General features: G+C 43.7%; 2 pseudogenes; both read left to right on the top strand.

Annotated features, from left to right (window-relative positions):
- On the top strand, positions 1–427 carry LOC110312037 (histone H3.3A-like; annotated as a pseudogene).
- Positions 428–8017: 7590 nt separating this feature from the next.
- On the top strand, positions 8018–8337 carry LOC110312089 (large ribosomal subunit protein eL33 pseudogene; annotated as a pseudogene).

Here is an 8337-nt window from a genome sequence, read left to right on the forward strand (position 1 = left end):
GGAGGTGTCCATACCGTGGCTCGTACAAAGCCGACTGCCCACAAATCCACCGGTGGTAAAGCACCCAGGAAACAACTGGCTACAAAAGCCGCTCCCAAGAGTGCGCCCTCTACTGGAGAGGTGAAGAAACCTCATCACTACAGGCCTGTTTACCATGGCACTCCATGAAATCAGCCGCTATGAGAAGTCCACTGAACTTCTGATCCGCAAGCTCCCCTTTCAGCGTCTGGTGAGAGAAATTGCTCAGGACTTCAAAACAGATCTGCGCTTCCAAAGTGCAGCTATTGGTGCTTTGCAGGAGGCAAGTGAGGACTATCTGATTGGCCTTTTTGAAGATACCAACCTGTATGCTATCCATGCCAAACGTGAAACAATTATTCCAGAAAATATGCAGCTAGCACGCCGCATATGCGGAAAACGTGCTTAAGAGTCCACTAGGAGCCGGGCATGGTGGCGCACGCCTTTAATCCCAGCACTTGGGAGGCAGAGGCAGGCAGATTTCTGAGTTCGAGGCCAGCCTGGTCTACAAAGTGAGTTCCAGGACAGCCAGGGCTATACAGAGAAACCCTGTCTCAAAAAACAAACAAACAAACAAAACAAAAAAACCCAACCAAACAAACAAACAAAACCCTGTCTCAAAAAAAAAACAAAAAAACAAAAAACCAGTCCACTAGGAGGGGAAACATTTCATTCTCAAAAAAATTTTTTCCTCTTCTTCCTGTTACCAGTAGTTCTGAATGTTAGATATTTTTTTCCATGGGGTCAAAAGTACCTAAGTATATGTTTCCACTGGAAACAGTGGAAACATAGAGGGCAGAATCAGGTACTGGCAGTTTCTCTATGTTCAGTTGTGTGTGAATTTTTAATATAAATGCAAGATGTAAAGCATTAATGCAAGCAAAATGTTTCCGAGAGCACATTTCAACAGCTCAACTTTATAACAATTATAAATAAACCTGTTAAAATTTTCTGGACAATGCCAGCATTTGGATTTTTAAAAAAAATAAGTAAATTTCTTATTGACGGCAACTAAATGGTGTTTGTAGCATTTTTATCACACAGTAGATTCCATCCATTCACTATATACTTTTCTGAGTTGTCCTACATACAAGTACTTGTTTTTAATGTTGTCTGTCCCACAACATTAAAACTCCCCACTTTCTCTCATGGGTTCTCTCTTTCTCTCTCTCTGCTTCCTGCCTTAGGATCAGGATATAAAGCACTAAGCAACGGCTCCAGCACCATGCCTGTCTGCCTCCCACCATGATGATAATGAACTAACCTTCTGAAACTGAAGGCAATCCCCCCAACTAAATGCTGTCTTTTATAACAGTTACAGTGGCTAAGTGTGGCAGTAAGTTAGGGGGTGGGGGGAGACACTAGGCCTTGGCACAGGTTTTTTGAAACCTCAAAACTTAACCCCAGTTACACACTTCTCCCAACAAGGCTACACTCCTAATCCTTCCTAAACAGTCCACCAACTAGGGGTCAAACATTCCAATATAGGACTCTATGGGGCCACTTTAATTTCCGCCCTTAGGAGGCAGGAACAGCCTGGTCTACAAAGCAAGTTCCAGAACAGCCAGAGCTACAGAGAGAAATCCTGTCAAAAAAATAGTTCTCTCGTCTCCTCATAGCAACAGAACAGACTATGTTAGCAGTTCAGGCTTCTTGTCACTTTGGATCTAAGGCCCTATGTTCAGTTTGATGATTTCCTTGTGGTTTGTATTTTATCAAACCTATCTGGTGGAATCTTTAATTCATAATTTTGCTTTTGGTTGCTAGAATCTAGAATTTCTTTTTCAGTCAGTGCTCTTAACCACTGAGCCATCTCTCTAGCCCAATTTATTATATTTTTGATCTTTCCATTCTTTCCCACTTTTCCTTTCACAATATTTGTCTTTTCCTTACAACAGCTAAATGTGACTAGAAGAGTCGGTTTTACAGCTGGCCTTTGATCTTACTATGTGACCGGGAATGACTCTAACCTTGAACTTCTGATCCCTTCCTCCTCCACCTTCAGAGCAGCTGGCTAGTGTGGTGCTGGGAATCAAATGGAGGACTCTGTAAACAGGAAGCACTCCACCAGCTGAGCCACATCCCAGCCCCTCCATCATTTTGACGTTTCTTCTACTGAGTGATTTTCTTCCTGGCTATAGATCATACTTCCTTCTCCTATCTGTAATTTTGAAATTACATACAGATATTATAGGCACTACAGTGTTTGTGGTATGTGGAGGATTTTCTTTTATTGCTGTTTGTTTGCTTTTTGGTTTTCAGAGATGGGGTTTTGCTGTGTGGCCCTGGCTGTCCTGGAACTAATTTTGTAGACCAGGCTGGCTTCAAACTCACAGAGATCTGTCTGCCTCTGCCTCCCAAGTGCTGGGACTAAAGGCTTGAGCAGCCACCACCTACCTTAGCTCTTTTTTTTTTTTTTGGTTTTTCGAGGCAGGGTTTCTCTGTGTAGCCTTGGCTGTCCTGGAACTCACTTTGTAGACCAGGCTGGCCTCGAACTCAGAAATCCGCCTGCCTCTGCCTCCCGAGTGCTGGGATTAAAGGCGTGCGCCACCACGCCCGGCAGCTCTTTATTTTTAATATATGTATTTTAAATTTTGTGTGTATGAGTTTTGCCTGCATGCAGGTAAATGCATGACATACATACTGGTATCTGAGGAGGTAGGAACTGGGCATCTTATCTTATAGAACTAGGGTTACAGATGACTGTGAGACACGATGTGGGTGCTGGGAATCAAACCAGAGTCCTCTACAGGTGTAACAAGTGCTCTTAAGGGCCACAGAGACAATTTTCCTGCACTTTGCTTGTTTTATTCCTTAAGATTTATGTTTTATATGTATGTGCATAGTATACGTGTGTGTACAGGTGAGTGCAGGTACTGAGGTAGGGCAAAATATCTAAAGTTACAGGTACTTCTGAGGTACCCAACGTGGGTGCTGGGAAACAAATGTGAGACCCCTGTAAAAGCAGCAAGCACTCTTCTACTGAGCCCTCCATCCCTTTTTGTTTGAAATCCAATTATAATAAAACATAAATTTTTTTAAAAAATCAGCCTATTTAAGAGTTTTTGCTACAGAGACATATGAGCCAGGCTAGTGCTTAACTCCTGGGATCAATTGATCGTTATGCCCTGGTCTCAGGTGTAGCTGGTGGTAATTTGGGGTAGACAGCACCCTGCCAGCTGTCTGGTGGGCTAGATTTTGTTCTGCTAAGAAGTAAGTTTGCAGCTGGAGAGATGGCTCAGCAGTTAAAAGCAGTGACAGCTCTTCCAGAGGTCCTGAGTTTGATTCCCAGCAACCACATCACAACCATCTGTAATGGGATCTGACGCCCTCTTCTGGTGTGTCTGAAGACAGCGACAGTGTGCTCATACACATTAATATTTTTAAAAGATGTTTACATAGGAAATAGAATTGTTGAGACCTTGAAGCTAGTTGAGTGAATGTATAAAGCAAACCTCTCATCTGTTACCTGCTCCATGGGCTCTAGACAGCCCAGCTCTGTATCAAAACTCAAAATAGGTTGAGTTTTTTTCTTTTATTATTTAGATTAGAAACAAAAAAACCAGACTGACCCAGGGGGGCTGCCACACGAGAAGGGGGAGTTATGGGGGAAGGAAGTTATGGCGGGGGAGGGGGGGCGGATGTAAAGTGAGTGAGTGAATAAATGAATACATAAACAGGTAGGCTGGAGGATGGCTCAGTAGTTAAGAGTGGTTGCTGCTTAGTGGCCCCAAGTTTGGTTCCCAGCACACACCGGGCAGCTCAGAACTGCTAGGTTAGTTAGTTAGTGCTGGATTAGCCCTTTCCATAAAGTGAAGTTGCAGAGGCAGAAATGAATGTCTGTCTACCAGCCCTGTATGAGACAGGGTGGTTCTTCAGCTCTTCTTCCTTGGACCAGCCTGTTGGGAGTCTCAATCTGTGTGTACAGTTAACCAAAGACAAGAGGTTCCCAAGCTGATATCCTTGGCAATTCACTTCTCTTTGGTTACCTGCTCCAGAGGTTCTAGGGAGCCCAAGGACCCTGAACAGGGTCTCTCTTAAGCCTGGGAGTCAGCTGTGCTCACATGGCTCCCATTCCACAGTCCAGAAACTGGACGAGCCTAGGCTCATGGGGAACCTTTCCTGCTTCCTCTTCTTGAGGGACGTAGTTCTGCATTACCAGTACAGTTACCTAATTTCCAGCTGGATAGTTATGAGTTTATATCAGTGTATAAATAACTTTTAGATGATGTATGGTTTGGGGATGGTGTGATAGAAATATTCTAAATTCTAACATGTAGAGATGGCCATGTAACTAGTCATTTTTTTTTTCAGTACTGGGGATTGAAACCAGGGCTTCACTCATGCTGGGCCACTCCGCCCGCTCAGTACACATCCAGGCTTAACTGCATTTTAGTGTTTACACTGTACCTTACTAAAAAAGAAAGCTAGTTTGTGACATAGCAGCGTTATTAAATATTTCAGGCACACAAAGAAACTCCTGATTACCACCCAGACTACAATACAGACACAACCAGAAGCTCCTTATGTCTTGCTTACCCCCACTCAGGCTTATGTCCACCATCTTGATATGTGTATTATCAACATGTGTTGGCTTTCCTGTTTCTGAGCTCTATACAGATGTCCCAACCATCTAGCTGTTCTTAACAGACATGGTAGTAAGTGAACCCACAGACCAAATTACATTTATGTAACTTCTAGCCTTGGGGCTGCATAGGAATGAAAATTTGCTGAAAATGAAAATTCCTGAACTGTACTCACCACAGGAGAAAATGCTAAAGAAATCACTGCCATTTATTCCTCTGCCTGGCATTGGGTTGAGGGGCTCAGGTGAAGGAATGGAGACAGGATTAATGAACGCTCCATTTGCCAAGTGCCATGAAAGGCAATTTGTAAGCCTGGTCCTGCTCTAACAGCTGCAGTAGACTCATGGATGCTCATATTGACTAAGTCAGCAGGCCAGCTAGTGCCTGGTGTCAGCAGCTTCCTGGACAGCCTTTTACCTTCTGCTGAATGGAGGTGACCATGCCAGGAACAGTGATTCCAGTTCCTGGCCCTACACTGGAGCATGAACTCTACAACTTATTAATTACACAGGAGGAGCCAGAAACTCACTCAATTCCATTCCTGAGGCTCCTTTTGAAGTTTAACCCAAGATCTGTTTCAAGAGGTGGAGCCTCGTGACATCCTTCCTGACACTGGTTCTAATCCCACAATTCAAAATGTGCCTCGTAAGACTGTTCAGTCCGGGCTGGTGAGATGGCTCAGCGGTTAAGAGCACCCGACTGCTCTTCCGAAGGTCCAGAGTTCAAATCCCAGCAACCACATGGTGGCTCACAACCACCCGAAATGAGATATGACTCCCTCTTCTGGAGTGTCTGAAGACAGCTACAGTGTACTTACATATAATAAAAATAAATAAATCTTTAAAAAAATGTATTTACTTATTAAAAAAAAAAAAAAAAAGACTGTTCAGTCCATCCTTACTGTGGTGCCCTTCCCCCCCTCATTACTTCCCACTTAGAGCCGTCAATTTCTCTGCCCTGTCAACCTAACCTCCTATGGTGATGCACAATGAAATGTCCGACATCCTAACTGCATATTGAATACTAAGTAAGATACTAGTTCTTGTTGCATCAAATTTAAAATAGAAACACCTTACCCTTTGCCCCTTTAACCTCACACTCTGGAGGCAGGCAGAACTGTAATTTCAAGGCCAGTCTGGTGTACATAAGAAAACTTAATTCTCCAGCTTTCTGTTCTCACACTTCATGGTTTGCAATCTGGGGTTCATGTAAGTCCTGGAAGCCATGGCACCCACTAGCAGGCCCATGAGTTATCCATCACCCTGGGATCTTCACAGCAACTTTCCTTCTTCTCATACCCTTTCTTGTTTTCCTCCTCCATCATTCCTTCCGTTCCCCACCAGTCAGCTTTGATCACTGTTGGAGTCAATCTTCAGCATGCTGCAGGACAGAGGCAGACCACTTGAAACTCAGAAGCAACATTCCATCCCCTTTGAGGTGCTTGGGCTCAGCCCCCCACCAAGCTAGTGGGCATTCTGAGCTACACCCCTAGCCCTTTAAAGATTACAGAATGCCGGGCGTGGTGGTGCACGCCTTTAATCCCAGCACTTGGGAAGCAGAGGCAGGCGGATTTCTGAGTTCCAGGCCAGCCTGGTCTACAAAGTGAGTTCCAGGACAGCCAGGGCTACACAGAAAAACCCTGTCTCGAAAAACCAAAAAAAAAAAAAAAAAAAAAGACTACAGAAAAACTGTACTATGGAGTGATACATGATAGCTCACACCTATGAATCCTAGCACTTGTTTCTCTCACTCCAAACAAAACATTTAACCTTCAGGAAAATCACTTCCTTTCGTGGTATGGTGCTGTATGCCTGGGAGAGTCTGTGAGTTCCCTGACTAGCCCAACCTAGTGGAAACAGCAAGCAAGTTGTAATAAAATTAATTCCAGGACACAGAAACCCTGCCTCTAAACAACCCACCTAATTAAACACTAGTATCCAGTATAAGTTCATGCTCAGGTTCACAAAACTCCCATCTGGTTATGCTGCCAGGACCCTAGTTTCTTTTCCTTGAAACCTTGTACATCAAGCATCTAACTATGCTTGTACCACTTTTACACAAAATTTTCTGCCCACAACAGCTTCTACATGTTTTATAACCATCACTCTTGCCTGACCTCAGATTTTTTCTAATTTTACCAACGTAGTAAAAAATATGTGTTGTATGCATGTATATATGTGTGCTACATGCACCCTCAAGAGTCCAGAACAGTGTCAGGTCCTCTCTAAGAGCAGCAAGTGGTCTTGACTGCTTTCTCTCCAGTCACTAAAATACAGTATTCTTCATTCTGACTGGTTACACATGGGGAAATAGAACCAATTCAGTATACATTACCGTATCAGAACCCTCTTCTCCAAAGCCATTAAATTCAGGCTTAAAATTAACCAATTAGCTCAAACAAAATTGTTGGTCTAGGCACTAACAAACCAAGCCTACTCTATCAGCAAGACTGACTTCTCCCAAACATGAATGTTCACCTTTAATGTCAGAATATGGGGAGAAGTAAAGATGGTTTAAGATGTTAGAAGCTAGCCAGAGCTAAGTGCCCATCACAATATATGGTACCTGTAGCCTCTGTAAGCCTTACCATCTTAGTAAACTAGAACCCTTCTCCAGTATGGAACTCTGCCCTATTCCAATCTCAAATATCCCTGGCTGGGTTAAGGTCCTACTGATAACTATTTTGAATCAGCATCCCTTTACCAACGACATTTTACTCTCCACCTGCAGTTTTAAGAGACAATTTACCATTAATACCTGAGAATTGCTCAGGCTTTCGGCAGGCATTTGACACACCTATAATTTATCCTCCTCAATTATTACATTCTTCAATCTGATAAGATCCTAAATTTTTACAAGATTTATCTGCAGGTGTGCTAAAAATACAGGGGGCAAGAGGTATCTGTTCCTTTGCAGTCAGGAGTTACAGGAAACTAGAAACCCTAATCCCAGCACCCGGGAGGCAGAGGCAGGCGGATTTCTGAGTTCGAGGCCAGCCTGGTCTACAAAGTGAGTTCCAGGACAGCCAGGGCTACACAGAGAAACTGGAGGAGGTAGTTGGATGGGTAGTTCTTCCAGGCATGGTGGTGTGTGTCATCTTTAATCGCAGCAGTTAAGAGGCAGACTGGATGAATTCTGAATTTGATGGCAGTCTGGTCTATACAGCAAGATCCAGATTAGTCAGTACTGGACAGAGCAGATCTCAAAAACCCCCAAACCTCAAAATTCTTGAGGGGGGAAGAAGACATATTGGAAACTGGATAAAAATATTGATTAGCAGATGCAATTTAGGGCTTCTGTCCCCAAACTACCAACAGATAACAGTACTCAAAAGGCTTAAGGAGGGGAGTTTCTGCTGCTGACTTGGGCCAGATTTCTGGGGCCTGCTGGGAACAGGACTTCTAAAAGCAATTATGTCCGGAAGGCTGTGGTGCAAGGCCATTTTTGCTGGCTGCAAATGAGGCCTCCGGAACCAAAGAGCACACAGCTCTTCTTAAAATTGAAGGAGTTTATGCCAGAGATGAAACTTAGGCAAGAGATGTGCTTATGTGTATAAAGCAAAACACAATACAGTGACTCCTGGAGGCAAACCAAACAAACCCAGAGTGATCTGGGAAAAGTAACTTGGGCCCACAGAAACAGTGGTATGGTTTGTGCCAAATTCCGAAGCAACCTTCCTGCAGAGGCCATTGGACACAGAATCCATGTGATGCTGTATTCATCCCGGATTTAA

Source organism: Mus caroli, unplaced genomic scaffold (assembly GCF_978045245.1).
Source record: "Mus caroli unplaced genomic scaffold, Mus_caroli_1 scaffold_17, whole genome shotgun sequence".
Taxonomy (NCBI): Eukaryota; Metazoa; Chordata; class Mammalia; order Rodentia; family Muridae; genus Mus; species Mus caroli.